At 36.6% G+C, this 18,069-nt stretch overlaps 1 pseudogene; it reads right to left on the bottom strand.

Moving 5' to 3' along the window:
• Positions 1 to 2,033: 2,033 nt before the first annotated feature.
• On the bottom strand, positions 2,034 to 2,139 carry LOC115933923 (uncharacterized; annotated as a pseudogene).
• Between the last annotated feature and the right edge of the window lie 15,930 nt (positions 2,140 to 18,069).

Below are 18,069 nucleotides of genomic sequence, written 5' to 3'. Positions count from 1 at the left end.
AGACCTCATGCTGAGTGAAAGCAGATAAACCCAAATGAGTACACAGTCAACTCTCTGTATCCCTGGGTTCCACATCTCTGTATCCCTGGATTCAACCAGCCTAGTTTGAAAATATGTGGAAAAAAAAAAAAAAAGGATGGTTGTGCCTGCATTGAATACATACAGATCTTTTTCTTGTCATTATTTCCTAAACAATACAGTATAACAACTGTTTACATAGCATTTACATTGTACTAGGTATTATAAGTAATCTACAGATAAAGTAAACAAGAAAATGTGCATAGGTTACATGCTAATACTACACCATTTTATTTTTATTTATTTTTGAGACAGGATCTTGCTCTGTTACCCAGGCTGGAGTGCAGTGGCATAATCTTGGCTCACTGCAACCTCCGCCTCCTGGGCTCGAGTGATCTTCCCACCTCAGTCCCACAAGTAGTTGGGAATACAGGCGTGAGCCACCATGCCAGGCTAATTTTTTTTTTTTTTGGAGAGATGGGGTTTCACCATGTTGCCCAGTCTGGTCTCAAACTCCTGAGGTCAAGTGATGCACCCACCTCAGCCTCCCGAAATGCTGGAGTTACAGGCGTAAGTCACTGCACCTGGCCTACATCATTTTATATGAGACTTATCCATTTGAGCATCCACGGATTTTGGTATCTGCGGGGAGATCCTGAGAACATTCCTCCTCAGATACCAAGGGACAACTGTATAATGTATGATTCCATGTATGTGATGTTCTAGAAAAGGCAACACTATCTAGTGTGAATGAAATCAGCAAAAGGATATTCTTGTGAGATTGATGGGAAAGGGGCATGAGGGAACTTGCTGCCCCAATAAAAATGATCTCTATCTTGAAGGGGTGTGATTGTCAAGAACTGTGAAGGGTCTGAGATGTTACTCTACTTGCAAGATAAAAAGCCTGCCACTATCTCCTGCATCAGAGACAAAAGACTTTCATTATCCACAACACAGTAAGCAGCCTGAGCTGCATGTCTGCCTTGGCTCCTCTTGTCCCCTAAGTCTTACAGGGGCAATGCAGAGTGGCCCAAGTGGATGTTGTGCATGCCACAGTGTGTGCTAGAACTGAGGAACACCAAGCTTAAGGAGCCTAAATCTTTAATCAAGAGCTGTAACCCTGCTTGCCCTTTGCCCTGGAAGGAGACATTATCTTAATTTTACTAAACAGAATTTGTCTTTTGCTCCAGAGGGAGACACTAACTGTCTTCTGATTCTGTTTACTATATAAGCATCCTTTAAAAGATAGTGCCTCTGCTTACAAGACAAACAGAAACACAACAGACCCATGGGAATAGTCTCCAAAAGTGGGTTGTAAGAGTGTATGCATTAATCAAGAATTCTCAAATCTTACACTTAAGATGTGTAGACTACACTGTAATCTTTATCCCCCAAAACACAACAATAAAACCCTTTAAAACAAACACAAAAGCAGAATTAGGTGTGGACAAATTAAGGATGACAGAAAAGGGGGATTCCTGTGTTCTTGTGAATCCTCTAAAACTGATAGGTTTGGGAGAAGCCAGCCTGCCTTACTGGCAGCTGACCTCACTGTAAACTACTTCTTCAAACTACGTTATATAATTATAATAGAAGCTTAAAATAATTATATAAGCTATTATACATAAGGGCAAATAAGTCATCTTTTTTTCTTTCTCTTCACCATTATGTCCTTGGCAGCTAGTACATACATGTTCAATATATTATTGTTGAATAAACTTGTATAACCAAGGTGAAAAAGGAACCAACACTTTGACCCCAAAGTCACTGAATCACCCTCTTTATTCTGTCATCTGTAATCCTTTTCTCTTGCTTTCACTTCTCATCTCAGTTATACTTTTCTTACTTTATCCTTCCACCTCATTCTTTCAAGGAGTCATACAATGGAATAAAATTTTTTCACAATTACATGGTCTATTTATAACATAAAGATTTTATACTTCCTTCTTCAAAAACAAACAAATAAAACCCAGAACAGTGGTTGAATTAAACAGCGTGTAAACTTAAAAAAAAAAATCCTTAAACAAGAGGCCTCAAAAAATTGGGTAAAGACTGTTCCCTCCACGGAAATCTTCAGTAAAAGGCAAAAGATTTATATGATCTGAAGAGAAACCAAAGTATCACAGTGTGTGAACTTAAGTGAGGCCATGGAGTCATATTTCTTGAGCGCGAATCCCAGCTCCATTACTTATTTGCTATGTGTCCTGTCAGAAGTCATTTAACCTCCCTGTGCTTCACAGTATTAATTTCACAGAACTGTTAGATGGCTAAATGGGAAAATATCTCACAGTGCTTGGAACAGTAGTGATATAGTAAGAGTTTAACAAGTATCATCTATTATTCAAAAATCACCTAGATTTGTATTTGGACTGTGAACTAGGCACTAGTAAAATTGTACAAACAACAAAAACACAACATTAAAATAAAAATTAGCATAATCTTTAAAAATAAGCCTAAGTAAAACTTCAGTTTGAAAAGATAGTACCTAAACAACTATTGCAATATCTATAGAGAATACACACTTGTTTACAGAATCTCTGCAGGAGACATACATAGGAATCCTTCATGCTGTAATCCAAATGGATAAAAATTTATTTTGTGCCTGTTATGTGTAAGGTGCATAGCTGTGTTTGAGGTTACAAAAATAAAACACAGGCTTTGCTCATAAAAACTTTATAATCTAGTAGGGTATACAGTATATTTAAAAAAAAAAATTTTTTTTTTGAGATGGAGTCTCGTTCTGTCACCCAGGCTGGAGTGCAATGGCGTGATCTCGGCTCACCGCAACCTCCACCTCCCGGGTTCAAGCGATTCTCCTGCCTTAGCCTCCCAAGTAGCTGGGATTACAAGCATGTGCCACCACGCCTGGCTAATTTTTTTTTTTTTTTTTTTTTGTCTTTTTAGTAGAGACGGGGTTTCACCATGTTGGTCAGGCTGGTCTCAAACTCCTGACCTCAGATGATCCACCCGCCTTGGCCTCCCAAAGTGCTGGGATTACAGGCATGAGACACTGTGCCTGGCCCTTTTTAGATCTTTTTTTTAAAAGTACAAATGTTCACCAAGGAAAAATGGAAAATAGTGAAAAGCAAATACACCCATATGGCTCTTTCAAATTCATTCTAGCTTAAAAAAATCATTAACTACATTATATGCAATTTTGTATTCTGCTTGCTTTCTGTAAAGAGTAAGCATGATTTCCATTCTATCCCATAGTTTTGGAAGGATTTGGTGTTACATAATATTTGATTAGTGTGTGCATGTGGTAACATCTGTAATCTTCATTATGGCCATTGATATTTAGTGTAGTGGTTGAGAGAATGGGCATCAATTTTAAGTTGCCTGTATCTGAAGGCCAGCTTTTCCATTTGCTGGCTGTTGCTTGAGCAAGTTACTTTATTTCTCTGAGTGTACTTCAGCTTCTTGTTGATAAAATAGGAAAAATAGTACTTACACCATAGAGTTTTGAGATACATATAAAGCCACTCACCCAGTGCCTGGCAATAAATCTAGCTAAGAAGCAGTTTTAGACATTGTGTTTGCCTTACCGACATGTTTTCCATACCTTCCCCATTATATTGCAGTCATGCAGTTGGGAACAAGGCTAGACACTGATTCATTTAAACAACTCAGGCTAGTCCCATCCTTCCAGCTAGTGATTGTTTCAGACTAATCATGAATAATCCAAAGAGTCCATGACATTCATATGATCATAAGAATGGACAAGTAACCAATTTGGGCAAACAGATCTCATTGTGGATCTATTGAGATGTGTATTAGAGTTCAAGAGCAGCCTGGGCAACAAAGTGAGACCCTGTCCCCGAAAAAAAATGTGTATTAATGGTTTTTCTCCCCCCAATGGGAACTGCTCTTTCATCAAAGGATAAACCCTACTTAGCAATGGTATGTTGTTCTTTGAACACATGATTTGTACTACTAATATTTTATTTAGGTTTGTTTGCATCCATATTCATAGGTTAAAGAACAATTTATAGCTTTGATTTTTGTCTTTTCAATGTTTTGGTGTCAGGGTAACAGTAACTGCACAAAATTTAATGTGGTGTACACTCACCTTTTTCTGTCTGCCAGAGAAAATTTATATAACATAGGAATAATGTGCTTCTTAAAAGTTTGGGAGAATGCAGAGTGATCAGGACTCATTTGAGGAGATACAATTCATTGGTTACTACATCAATTTTTTTCTTTGGTTATTGACCTGTTTGAATTTTGTAATTCTTGAGTGGGTTTTCTAAACTCGTGTACTGAATATTTCATAGCAAATATTTAAATTAAAATAATTAAGGATGGCATTTATTTTTTAATAATGTTTTTCATTAACTTTATTATTTCTGATTTTGATTTTTTTAGAGAATGCATTTGCCAGGAGGTTGCCTATTTGCTTTCCTCTGATTTATTTCTAGTCTTATCCATATTGTTACTTTTTTCCCTTGTGTTACATGTCTAATTCGTTCATTTTCATGTTCTAAATAATAGTGGCTATCAGTTTTCCTTTCAGCATAGCTTTAAACACATCCTCTAATTTTTATTTGCCATTTTGTTTTCACTCAATTTTACTGGATCTTTTTGACAAAACAACCGTTTAGGAGGCTTCTAAATTATTTTTCACATGATTGTGATTTAATTATTAAAATTTTTAATGTTTTATTACCATGTATAACTTTTGCCCTTTAAAATGCAATGCAGGGAAACTGTCAGGCTCTGAGGATTGCTTTCCGCTATTACAGGCCATTCAGATGCTGAAGTAACGTACAGCAGGTGAGCACTGAATGTCGGAACCATTTCATTCCTCCAGGAATCCAAGGCAGCCTATAGGATCTAAGCTTAGGGTAGAAGAGAGTAAGAGGTGTCCTTGCAATCAGACCAAAGTATTTCAAACAGAGAGGCTGGAAAGAACATGTTGGAGGTGTTTCGTTTATCCTGCTATAAATACTGTAAATCAGCTGATGTGCAGAAAGCTAACAGATCTTTCTGGGTCCTCTATGCTGCTTTTGTCATTCGGCATTGCTTTCTGATCAATTTGTAAACTATTCCATTTGAGAAAAGATATATATTTTTTCCTATACATATTAATTTTATTTTTCATTTCTTGCGGATAATTTCTCTCCATATTTGATTTGTGTTGTGATGGTTCACAGAACATGTTAAGGTTTCCATCACAATCCCTACACTATTGTAAAGTGTACTTTGTACTTTCACATTGTAATATATAAAAGTATATATATAATATATATTATATATTATATAAAATATATATTATATAAAAATATATATTATATACAAAATATATATTTTATATATCAAATATATATAAAGTACTTTGTAATTTCACAATTTAATCCTATATGAGCCCGCATGTAAGCGTCAGGGTCTGTTGTTTTTACTAATTGTAATTTTGTCAGTGACTATGCTTCTGTTATTTAGCCTTATAACTTCTCCTTAAATTGTACTCTGAGATACTTTTTGTGTTAAGTGTGTGTGACAAAACTGGATTTAAAGGTAAGTCTCTTGAACGAAGGAAATAATTTCATTTTGTTTTTAGAATTTAAACAGTTTAAACAGTTTTGGTCTTACGTGCTTTTTTTTTTTTTTTTACTTTTGTCATACACACAATTTCACTTTTGTATTGTTCAATAATTTGAAGAGGAGACATTCTGTTATTAATTTTATTATTAACCACCTTAACAGACTTCAAAAGATTCTTAATCTTACATTTAATTATCAAAGTAAAAAAAGAATGAATTTTAATATTTCTTTACAAAAGAGAAGGATTTTACCCCTCACCCACCTCCATCCCCCCAAAAAAATAAACTGCCATTCCTTCTTGGCCTTCATTAACTTAACCTAGGGTTATAAATCCCACTGAAAAATTTCGGAATAGATAAGTCATATAATAAAACTTTTTTTAAAAAATGAAATTTACAATTACCTTCATTATTCTAATAGTTTCAGTGATGATTTCAATACTCACCGACTAGCCTTTCTTTCCTCTTTCTTTTATTCTTAATTTTGATTCATTTTGGGAGTGTGGTGATTAATTTTTTTCCAGAAAGGGCAAATGAGCAGTACATTGTATATCACAGAATGTTTGTTACCTTTACAATTTGGATGAGTAGAGAAATCTTGGGCTACAAAACTACAGACATTGCTCCATTCCAGATGGCATTTAAAATGTGTAGAAGAGGATCTTCAGTCTTGTGACTTTTAAAATTTTTTAGATCAACCATGTTTCTTCTATTAAAACGAGTTATTGTTTATTGGGAACATCTATTAGTCAAAGGATAAATCTCTGTAATCAGGCTTTTTGATCTGCACTTTTTCTCTTACTATATTCGTCGGAGGGTGCTTTTTATCTTTTGCTCTGGCGCTTTTTGTTCATCCTAACTTATTTAAGCTGCAGAGAATCCTTTAAAAGAAAGCTTTTAAAGCACAATATATAACATTGATGAAAGCAGTTCTGATCTGGATAATGAACAAAAAGTGGGGGAACTTCCCTCCATCTTCGCTTTGTGGACTCATGAGAACCCACAGGATTCTGAAAAGTAGTTCAGTATTCACTGTTCATCATGGATTCAATTTTCTTTAGTGCTATGACTATTTACTATTTCTGACTCAAGTATTAATTTAGCTTCTCCCTTTCTTTTCTCACTCTTATTTTCCTGCCCTCTTGCCATCATAATACCCTGCTGCACCACAGGGGAAGCAAAAGCAGATATTTTCTAATATTTCTTGTTCTATAAGCACTGGAAGAACAAAGTCCTTCTTTCTAAATGCTTCAGGACATTGCTCTTCTCTCATTCTGCAGAACTGTCTGTTTCACCAGCCTCATGCTGATTTTTGCTTTATTCACTAAGAAAGAAAAACTTTAATTGAAGTATAAGATAAATAAAAAATGCATACTCCATAGAGTACAGCTCAAAAACGATCAGTTATCCCCATCCTGGTCAAGAAAAACAAGACCACCAGCACACCATTACTCCCTTTGTGAACTCCCCCATTCCATTCTGCTCAAAGATATGTTTTGCTTGTTTTTGAACTCTGTAACTGGGAATCCTACAGCACATCTTTTGTTGGCTGGTTGCTTTTGTTCAACATTATGTTTGTGAGATTCCTTCAAATCATTGTAAGTGTAGCAAGTTAGCTCATTTCCTTGCTATAGAGTGTCATATGCATTCATTTCCTTGCTACAGAGTGTCATATGCATTCTGTTCATGGACATTGGGGTTGTTTCCACTTTGGGGCTATTATAATACCAAGAATGTTTTTGTATGTGTCTTTTGGTACATATATGTACACATCTTTGTTGGATATATGCTTAGAAGTGGAATTGCTGAGTTGAGGGTATACATATGTTCAACTTTAGTAGAAACTGTTGAACATTTTCCCGAGCGGTTGAGCCAATTTGCATCAGCAGTTCTTGTTGCTTCACACTGTCACCAGTACTTGGTATTGTCAACATTTTAATTCTTGCTGTTCATACCACTGTTAGGGTAGCTTATTGTAGTTTTAATGAGCAGTTCATTGATGACTAATACGGCTGAACATTCTGAGTTTTAAAAGATTCTTAAGCTTATGTTAACTATCAAATTAAAAAGAATATTTTAATATTTCTTTACAAAATGAATCTATCCACTCCTCCTGTCCCCTGCCAAAACAAAACAATCCCAAAACAAAACTAAATAAAACTCCCCAAACAAAAAACCCTGCCCTCTTCTTGGTCTTCTTTTGTGAAGTGCTTGTTCAAATCTTTTGCCCATTTAGTTACTTATTTCACAATGAGTTTATCTAGGCCGATTGCAGAGAACTGTCAGACTCTGAATACTGCTTTCAGCTCTTCCACAGTTTACTTAAGTAAGTGCTGATATAATATCCAGCAGGTGGTCAAAGGTGTTAGACTCATTTCATTTCCCCAGGAAATCCCAGGAGGTCCGTCAGATCTAGGGTAGAAGAGGGTAAGGGACTTCCTTGCAATAAGATCAAAGTTCTCAGGGCAAAGAAGCTGAAAAGAACATTCCGCACCCCCCCCCGACCTCAACCCCTATCTACATAAGTATTTTAAATCAGCTAATGTGCAGAGGCTAAGACATCTTTCTGTGCTGGTTATGTCACCTTTGTCATTCATACTCTTCTGGTCAGAGGCGGGATCTTTTATGACTCCCCTACTGAGCTGAATGCCGCATGTGGTTCTCTTAGTCAAGGAAACCTCCAACATAGTGCAGCTTCAGGGCCACTAGTGAAGGAATGCAGAAAGAAGCCTATTATGACAAGACTCTCAATAGCTGTCTCAAATTAATAGTATAGCCTTCTCATACATAGGTTAATAAGGAGTGTCAGAAGATGGGAGGCTAAGGTGTCATCTTGTTTTATTTGTTTTTGTTTGTTTGAGACGGAGTCTCGCTCTGTCGCTCAGGCTGGAGTGCAGTGGCGTGATCTCGGCTCACTGCAAGTTCCGCCTCCTGGGTTTACGCCTTTCTCCTGCCTCAGCCTCCCAAGTAGCTGGGACTACAGGCACCTGCCACCACACCTGGCTAATTTTTTGTATTTTTAGTACAGACAGGGTTTCACCGTGTTAACCAGGATGGTCTCGATCTCCTGACCTCGTGATCTGCCCACCTCGGCCTCCCAAAGTGCTGGGATTACAGGCGTGAGCCATCACACCCGGCTGTCATCTTGTTTTATTAACAGCATGTTCCAATGTAGAATTGGAGTCAGCCATTTTTTAAAATCCTACCCCTTACTGGGATTCAACTGAATTTCTATTTAGTAGAAATTCTTTCTAGTTTCCACTAATCTTAACCTAAGTTTCTATGATTGATATAAATTTTCTTCCTACTTAATGTTTTCCAGGATGTTTCTGTAGAACCCTGAGAGACGAGGGTTTGCAGAGGCTTGTATTTACACTAATAATTATTATCTTTCTTATTTTCTAGATGAGAAAACAGATCCAAAAAGGCCATGTGGGTACCACATATGAAACTCATTTTTGGGGAACTAAAGGCTAATAATATCAACAAGATCTAGAAGACATGATAAATTCCTGCTACAAATAGCTAAAAGCTATTAAGTAGAAGCTGGATATTCCAGGCACATTGCTAATCTTTAAGGATGATGTAAGGGAGATTTACTTCCGATTTTTTTTTGTGTGTGAAATACCTCCTTTGAGTTATCATAGTAAAATAAGACTGTAGGGACTACATTACAGTACCTGGTATAGACTCCTTATTGCCTATGATTCCCAGATTTAGGCTAAAAGTAGTAGGAGATGAGTCCTGTTAGGAATTTCTGGTGAAATAAAAAAGCCAAGATGGTACCTAATGGTAGATGAATCCTGGTAGGAGTTGGTGATGATAAACCAAAGGTAGGTGCTATCTTTCCTAGTACACTCTTTTTTTGCCACTGTTGGCTCAATCTTGATATTGCCAAAGCAGCTCCCCTGTCCAGTGCTCTCAGCAACTATTGTAGATTGTTTCTAAAGTCAGTCCTTTAAGTAACAGATTAAAATCTTCTTCTCTACCCTCTTCAAAATGGTCACGCTGGCACTTGTATTAAGTTACGAATGTACTAATATAGAAGAGGGAGGAAGAGTTTTGTGCCAGTGGGGCAATGATATAAAAATGTTAAAATTATCTCCTAGGGCCAAAACCCAACACAATGGATAGGCTTTGTTTTATTTTAAATTTATTTTTGAGATGGAGTCTTGCTCTGTCACCCAGGCTGGAGTGCAGTGGCGAAATCTTGGCTCACTGCAACCTCCGCGTCAGCCTCCTTCATAGCTGGGATTACTCCAAGAGATTCTCTTGCCTCAGCCTCCTTAGTAGCTGGGATTACAGGTGACTGCCACCATGCCTGGGTAATTTTTTTGTAGTAGAGACAGGGATTTACCATGTTGACCAGGCTGGTCTCAAACTCCTGACCTCAAGTGATCCGCCCACCTCAGCCTCCCACAGTGCTGAGATTACAGGCGTCAGCCACTGCGCCAGGCCCAGATAGGCTTTGTTGACAAAGAGAGAAAAAAATGAAATTACATATTTTTATATATCAGAACTTCTAGTAAATTAGTATATAACTTTAAAGTAGATGACTTTAATTTTTTTTTCTGGCATAAAAAAAAACAAAAAAACAGAGCAAGCAAGCAAACAAAACCCTTAAAAACTCTGAGCTAATGAATGCTATTACCTATGTCTTGTTAATGCTAGAAAATATTAATAATATATGAGCAAAAAAATTAGTTGTAACATCATTACTTACAAAATCAGAAAAGAATTTGGAGAAAAATTCAGAGAACGTAGTTTCACAGAAGTTATTGGTGGGAAGCACTTTGGTTATTCTTCTGTGCTCAGTATTTCCCCCAGTTTCTGTAGAAAACAGTACTGGTACTTGCCTTTTCACACAGTTCTTGAGTTTTGTACCTCATATACAAACAACTGTTTAAAAATGGTCTCCCGATGCCTTCCTTCTGCCACTTCTGCAGCATTTTGGTCAGACAGGCAGTTTCTAAGAGTCCCACGGTGGTAAAGCCTAGGTTAGCTAGCTCACATGGACCTTGACATCCAGATACTGTCTTCAATTCATATATGACAGTCACAGAACTCCCTTTTTCTCTGATAATTACTCAGATAAATTTTCACAGGGCCTCGTAACTTTCTCAAAGTATAGTGGGAGCTGCATTTTCTACTAAGGACAAGACTTTTCTACCTTAAATAAAGTCAAAGCATGGCCATTGTAATGAATGAACTACAACTTGATATTTTAACTGAATATTTCTGTCTGATCTCCTATCAATACCATACCTTCAGTTCCCAGGATCCACGTGTTCTTGAGCTACTGTTTCTAGAAAAGGAAATAATGCAATCCATTTATTAGAATTCAAGTATTAAAATGGAACTTCTTGTCTAATAAAGATGACCATTTTTGTTTTCTCTTTACTGAAATCATATGTAAAAATAACTGCCCTGATTTTTAATAGCGCTTACCATCCACATATGGAACAAAACCTGCATGCGGCATACCTCTAGGTGAAAAGGCAATAGATTTCACTTGTTCTTGCCCTCACTGATTTTTAGCTTTAGTATTTATTAAAGCTATTGAAAGTTACAATGTACCTATAAATCAAAAGGTTTTTGGGTACATCAAAAAAGCATTCGTTTTACAAGAAGATTCATCTTACGATTATAAGAACACTCACATACACACAGAGGTATTTCTGTACCCTTTTGATTATTCTATTTCAGTTTTTTTGACAATGATAATTACATCTCCTTCATACTCCTTTGTCATTTAAAACAAATAACATTTACCTACGTACTTCTTCAGAACCCCAATCTTTGGTAATTTACTTAGACAATTCACTTAAAAATAAATGTAAATAAAAATATTAGGTAAAAGCTTTGAATGGCATAAACAATTACCATCCTTTACAAACATCAAAAAATATTCACTAACGTAAAAAAAGATGGCCTATTATTTGTTGTTTGTGAGACTGTGTTCTTCAATTTCTTAATGCAATTCATATTTACTGATATTAACTGAGGAAAAACCAGATGCTTAATTCTAAAAAATGCCCAAGGTAAAAAGACTAGGAAACAACTTCTCGATGCCTTACTTTTACAACAGTCCAACCTAAGGTCCAACATATGAAATCTCTTTGGGCCAGTATATTCCAAAGTGAATGCCACTGACCACCCCATCATAACCACAGCTTGTTCAAAAACTCACCCCAAACCTGCAGGACCAGTATACCTACATTTTAAACAAACACTCATGGTGATTCTTGTGGACACCAAAGTTTAAGAACCACAGTTTTGGCCGGGTGCAGTGGTTCACGCCTGTAATCCCAGCACTTTGGAGGCCGAGGTGGGCGGGTCACCTGAGGTCAGGAGTTTGAGACCAGCCTGACCAACATGGAGAAACTGTCTCTACTAAAAATACAAAATCAGCTGGGCGTGGTGGCACGTGCCTGTAATCCCAGCTGCTCAGAAGGCTGAGGCAGCAGAATCGCTTGAACCCGGGAGGTGGAGGTTGTGGTGAGCTGAGATCGCACCATTGTACTCCAGCCTGGGCAACAAGAGTGAAACTCTGTCACAAACAAACAAACAAACAAACAAAAAGAACCGCAGTTTTAGGCATTTCAAACACCATCATTTCCGTCTCAGTGTCTTAAATTAAGATTGGAATGCTGCACTTTATCACCAATGTTTATCACCACCTAGTGGTAAAGTCCCTTATTTCTACTTTCCATGGATTCATTCATACTGAATAGGATCCCAATTAAGAGAGAACAAAATTCAGAGAAAGCTAAAATTTTAGAGTAATAATTTCCTGGGTATTTTTCACTACCTTTTTATCTACGGTAGATGAAACCTGTGAAACTAAAAATACTGAACATTTTCTAAATGTATTTAACCTTGAAAAATTCTTTCTAGTATTTCAAGGAACATAGTTTGGAACATGTTGCTTTAGAAGCAGCAAATTTGACAGCTGCTTTCAGTAATCTACCATACAAGACCTCAGTTAATGAATTTATAAGAAGGCTTTAATCAAGCTTATTTTAAATGTTATTTCTTATTTTAACCACATAGTTGAGAGGTTTATTGAGATGTATTGCTTATTATTTAAAAAAATTTTTAAAGAAATATATACTAATAAAACTTCACTGTGTTGGCAGTTTTAATAACTAACATTTGCTGGGCATCCAAGTATTTATATATTATGTTGTTATACTCAAAGTGCATCTGAGAAGTAAACATTAAGGTGAAGACATAAACAACTAGATTAATAAATGCAAGTTTTTAGGTTCTAGAATTTCCTCATTCTAAGAAAAATCTAAAATTCTGGCTTTTAAAATACAGCTTTAGGGATCAACTGCAAAAGATAGGAAGACAGGACCAAGGCTAAATAACTGAGAGGATTAAGATGAAATGCACTCTGAAGCTGAAGTAAGCATTGTTTACTGAGACATGCAATTGGGAAAGAAAACAAAACAACAGGTTGTACTGAAAAAGCAAAGTGTTTTGTAGGTAGATAGGTATCATACGATCTCTTTAGAATTTATACTAGGCTTCAAAGAAATACATCTAGATAAGGAACCTTACTCTTACCACAACTGTTTGCTGGGACTGGCTGCCTGACTGGTAGAAGGGAGAAACCGGGATCATTTAATCTGAACAGATAATGTGGAGGGCTGGCCAGGTATATGATAGCTACCATGTGACAGATTCAAGCTCTCCTAGAAAGCCCAGTGAAATACTTTAACAGGGGAAAACTGTAGGAAATAGGATCTTATCTCAATTGTGAAGATTAACCAAAGATGCAATGGACTCAGGTAGGAGGTAGAGAGCTCCTTTCTATAACTGTTACTTTTACACTGTTTAGATTAACCACCTGGCAGAAATATTTTTGACATAATTCAAGCATTAGTTACATGGCAGAGCCCAATAACTTGTAAGGAACAATTTAATTCCAATCTGTGAAAACTGAACTATGTGTACAGTAAATGAGTTTGGGATAACTACACCTATTTTTTGGTAATTAATCCACAACTTCCCTCGTTTAGGTTTTTCATTGCTTTGTTCTTTTAAAAAATTAAAAACAAAGAAACAGAGGACAGTGGCTATTCACAGGTACAATAACAGCACTCTGCAGCCTCGAACTCCTGGGCTCTGGCACTCCTACCACCTCAGCCTCCTGAGTAGCTGGGACTATAGTTGCGCCACTGCACCCAGCTTTGCTTTCTCTTTAAAATACATCCTCTGCCTCACAGAAAGATACCTGGCCCAATTCTTGTCAGCAGTTTTGCCTGTGAAGACACGACTAAATTTTCTTATCTAAATTTGCTAAAATCACTGACTTTTAAAAGAAAAGATTTTAGTTTTCCAATGGAGATGTCCAAGTATAAGATACTCAGTTATTAAGATTGCTGAATTTAATCTCTCATCATTTGAGTCAGAATGTGAGAAGTATAATGAGGAGATAATTACGTTTTAACAAATGCATATCATTTATAATACCTTTTTATAAAAAGTGCCAAATGCTTGATTTAGATTTACCTTTTTGATACATATCAATTCAATGTCACAACTAATAATTTTTTTTTGTTAAAGTTTTCAAAATACAAGCAGAATAGATCCCTAATTTTTAATCTTTATTTAGTTTTAGTTTTTATTTTTGAGACAGGGTCTTGCTCTGTTGTCCAGGCTAGAGCAGCACTATTGTGGCTCACTGTAGCCTTGGTCTCCTAGGCTCAAGCAATCCTTCCGCCTCAGCTTTCTGAGTAGCTGGGACTGCAGGCACACACCACCAGGCCTGGCTAATTTCATAATGTTTTGTGGAGACTGGGTCCTCTATGTTGCACAGGCTGGTCTCCTCTTGAACTCTAGGGCTCAAGTGATCCTCCCACCTTGGCCTCCTAAAGTGCCAGGATTATAGGTGTGGTGAGCAACCACCCCTGGCCCTAATTTTAATCTTTAATTTCAAAATAACTATACCTCCTATTGTAGTCTGTTTTGAAAATTCCTTGCATGTCATATTTTTGGAGTGGCCATTATTTCTATAAAGATAAAAATGTCCATCCCCCCAAAGCCACTGACATTTATTTAAATTTATTATCAGAAAGTTTTAATTTTTTTATCACTGTTGCCTTATAATCTTAGAGCTTCACAAAATTACCAACACATTTTGGTATAACTAAAAAAAAAATACAGTACAAAATATTTCCAATGATTTTGTCTTTTGTCCTTAGATTAAGTGTAAACAGTTAAGCTGCATGTATAGATTGAGTAGCAATTACCATATTTTATTGACTCTAAGATGCAATTGATTGAAAAAAGCACCTTTTCATGTTTTATTAAGAAAGAAAATAAGGTTGTCGATTACACTATGCCATACAACTGATAGTGAGATGCTTCTACTTTCAGGGGTGTTAAAATGTGAAAGATGTGCATCTCAAAATCAATGACATATGTCATTTAGTCAAATTCTAACGACTGTCTATTAAATTTTTCCGTTCTTGTCTTTCACATAAATAAGTCATGATTTAGTTAAGCAAAGAAAACTTTATTTCTGCTACACGTAACAACATATTGCTCTAAGGAACAACTACTATATTCGTTTTAGCATTAATGTATGGATTCAAAAATACATGTCAGCAATCCCTGCTTCCCAGACAAAACAATGCTGTACACAGACTATCAGGTATATGGAAAAAAAAAAAGCTGTCAACTGTCCACAGGGAATGCGTCCAGTCACATTTTCAGTCAGTCAGCTGAGGATTATGTCATTATTTAGTCTTTGTTCTGTAGAAAGAACACAACACAAGTATGAAAATCATCACCTGAAACGAAACGAAATAGCTGTTGTAGTATTCCTAAAATGTTAGGAATTGTTCCTTTATTTCAGTATACCCAATGTTATCTGCTTAATCATAGCTGCCCCCAAATAAAACCAAACTTACTAAGAAGGGCGATGCAGGTGCTGAATTTCTAGAGGGAAAGTGTTGTGAATTAACAAAAAATCTGATGCTCTGAAATACTAAAATTTATATTTTCCTCAAATAGAAAGAGAATTACATTGTGGTTATCAGACCCATCTCAAAATAGAATTCAACTACTTTCAATGTTATATCCTTGGATCAGTTGCTTCTATTTCCTAGGCATGACTCACTTAATCCCAGGCCCATACCTCAGAGATAAAAGAAACCAGCCTTCATGAGCTGTGTTTGCAGCCTCTTAAAAATTAAAGAAACAAACAAAAAAGTGCACCTACCCCAAAAAACTTGTCACAATCATATAAAATTTGGCAAAGTCTTCCACAGTATTTTATCGAAACTTAAAATAAGGTAATATGTTTATTTAATACACCAACAAAGAAGAATAATCTCATAATGGAGTCCATTGTAAATAGGAGATCCGCAGCAAAAATAAAAAAGCCATGCTGCAATTAGAAGAAATTCAAAACCGTGTAGCTAATCGTATCCTATCCAAATAGCCATTTTCAACTAACCTGACCCTACTTTATCTCTGCCCTGAATACGTGTAACAGTTCAAAAAAGGGAAAAATGATAGATTAAAATTTTTATGAACAGCCATGCTGAATATGCAATTCCTCTAATGTAGGAAATTGGATGAGTTTAAGGGGAAAATGTAGTATTTAAAAGCTTAGTTCTCACAGTACCAACTGGCCACAAGGTAGTTTTATATCATTATACTTTTAGTTTCTGATCATTTGGATGTCATTATTTTAGATAAGAGGACATCTCAAAGGTTTCACTGAAGCTACAAATGCAAGAGTTTTAGTTTAGACTTGCAAAGCCTTTTTTTCATTTTACAAGGAATTTTGTTGACTCACTGTCTCTCAAAAGCCCTATGAGAAAACTGGGCCTCAAAAAGGCAAAGAGGGTCAGGCGCAGTGGTTCATGCCTGTAATCCCAGCACTTTGGGAGGCCGAGGAAGGCAGATGACTTGAGCTTAGGAGTTCAAGGCCAGCCTGGGCAACATGGCAAAACCCTGTCTTACCAAAAAAAATTACCCGGGCATGGTGGCACATGCTTGTAGTCCCAGCTACTTGCAAGGCTGAGCTGTGAGGACTGCTTGAGCCCAGGAGGCAGAGGCTGCAGTAAGCCGAGATCAGGCCACTGCACTCCAGCCTGGGTGACAGACTGAGATTCTGTGTTTAAAAAAAAAAAAAAAAAAGGGGTAGAGACCAGCCCAGTCACAGTTAAATGGCGTTTTATTTTAAGCCCAATATTCTCTTTAACATGTAAATAATCATTAGAAAAGGTTCAACCACAAGAATAATTTATATACTTTTCTATACTGAGAAGTCTAAAGTCTATATTATTGTCCTTTTTAAGAACAAAGATTTATTGAGTAAAAGCAAGAACTATTTATTTCCTATTATTGAAATATTCACAGACTAGAAAAAATACATTTTTTGCATGCTAGAGAATAGCTTCTCCAAACAGAATTCATTCTTAACATTTTATCCATAAACAGGAAAAAATGCTTGCTAATTCTTTTCCACTGCCAATTTAATATATCCAGGGTTAAATTGCTAACAATGTATGGTACAATGAGAGTGGTTTTGTCATTTAATAAAACATTTAAAAAGATTTAAAAATTAGGATTATTCATAATGGGCCCAATGGGCACTTTCTCTTGTCAAATGCCTTCTATGAAGGAGGAACTAATCATGTGATCTGTTCTAGGAGAGGAAGGGTCATCAGCAGTGAGGCCTGGCAGGAATCATTCTCATACGTGCTAGCTCACACAATTGGTCAGAAAGAAAATCTTAAGTGAAAAAAATAAAGGTTTCAAGCCAGTAACTTCAAACTGAATTCAAAGTGCCTGCCATCTACTACATTTGACCTATAGTAGACTTGGAAAGTTAGTGTGTGGGAACAGGAAAACGGCTTCCCCTGAAATTCAGAATTATTTTACAGAATAAAAACAGCCAAACTTTAGGCCAGGCGCGGTGGCTCATGCCTGTAATCCCAGCACTTTGGGAGGCCGAGGCGGGCGGATCATGAGGTCAGGAGATCGAAACACGGTGAAACCCCGCCTCTACTAAAAACACAAAAAATTAGCCAGGCGTGGTGGTGCGCCCCTGTAGTCCCAGCTACTGGGGAAGCTGAGGCAGGAGAATCACTTGTATCCAGGAGGTGGAGGTTGCAGTGAATCGAGATCTCGCCACTGCACTCCAGCCTGGGTGACAGACCGAGATGTCTCGGGGGGAAAAAAAAAAGTCAAACTTTAAGGAATGCTTCCCCAAACCACACAGATATAAACTCACTGTCACAGTCAAATAAATTGTAGTTTGATTTTTGAAAACTAATAAATAAAATAGGAAATGGAATTCATATGGCTGTATGTATCAAAATTTACAATAAAGAGTTTTTGGTAAATTGTCAGGTTTTCTTAAAAAATACGTATATGCATACGAGAATATTTTCTGAATGTATTGTTTTAATGCACAAAGTCACAAATACAAGTCCAGAAAACACCAACATTTAGGTTCAAAAGGTCCAAAAATGATATATTATTT

The sequence above is a fragment of the Gorilla gorilla genome, chromosome 11, assembly GCF_029281585.2.
Source record: "Gorilla gorilla gorilla isolate KB3781 chromosome 11, NHGRI_mGorGor1-v2.1_pri, whole genome shotgun sequence".
Taxonomy (NCBI): domain Eukaryota; kingdom Metazoa; phylum Chordata; class Mammalia; order Primates; family Hominidae; genus Gorilla; species Gorilla gorilla.
Note: the sequence above shows the minus strand (reverse complement) of the source record. Positions and strands in the feature narration are given on the sequence as shown.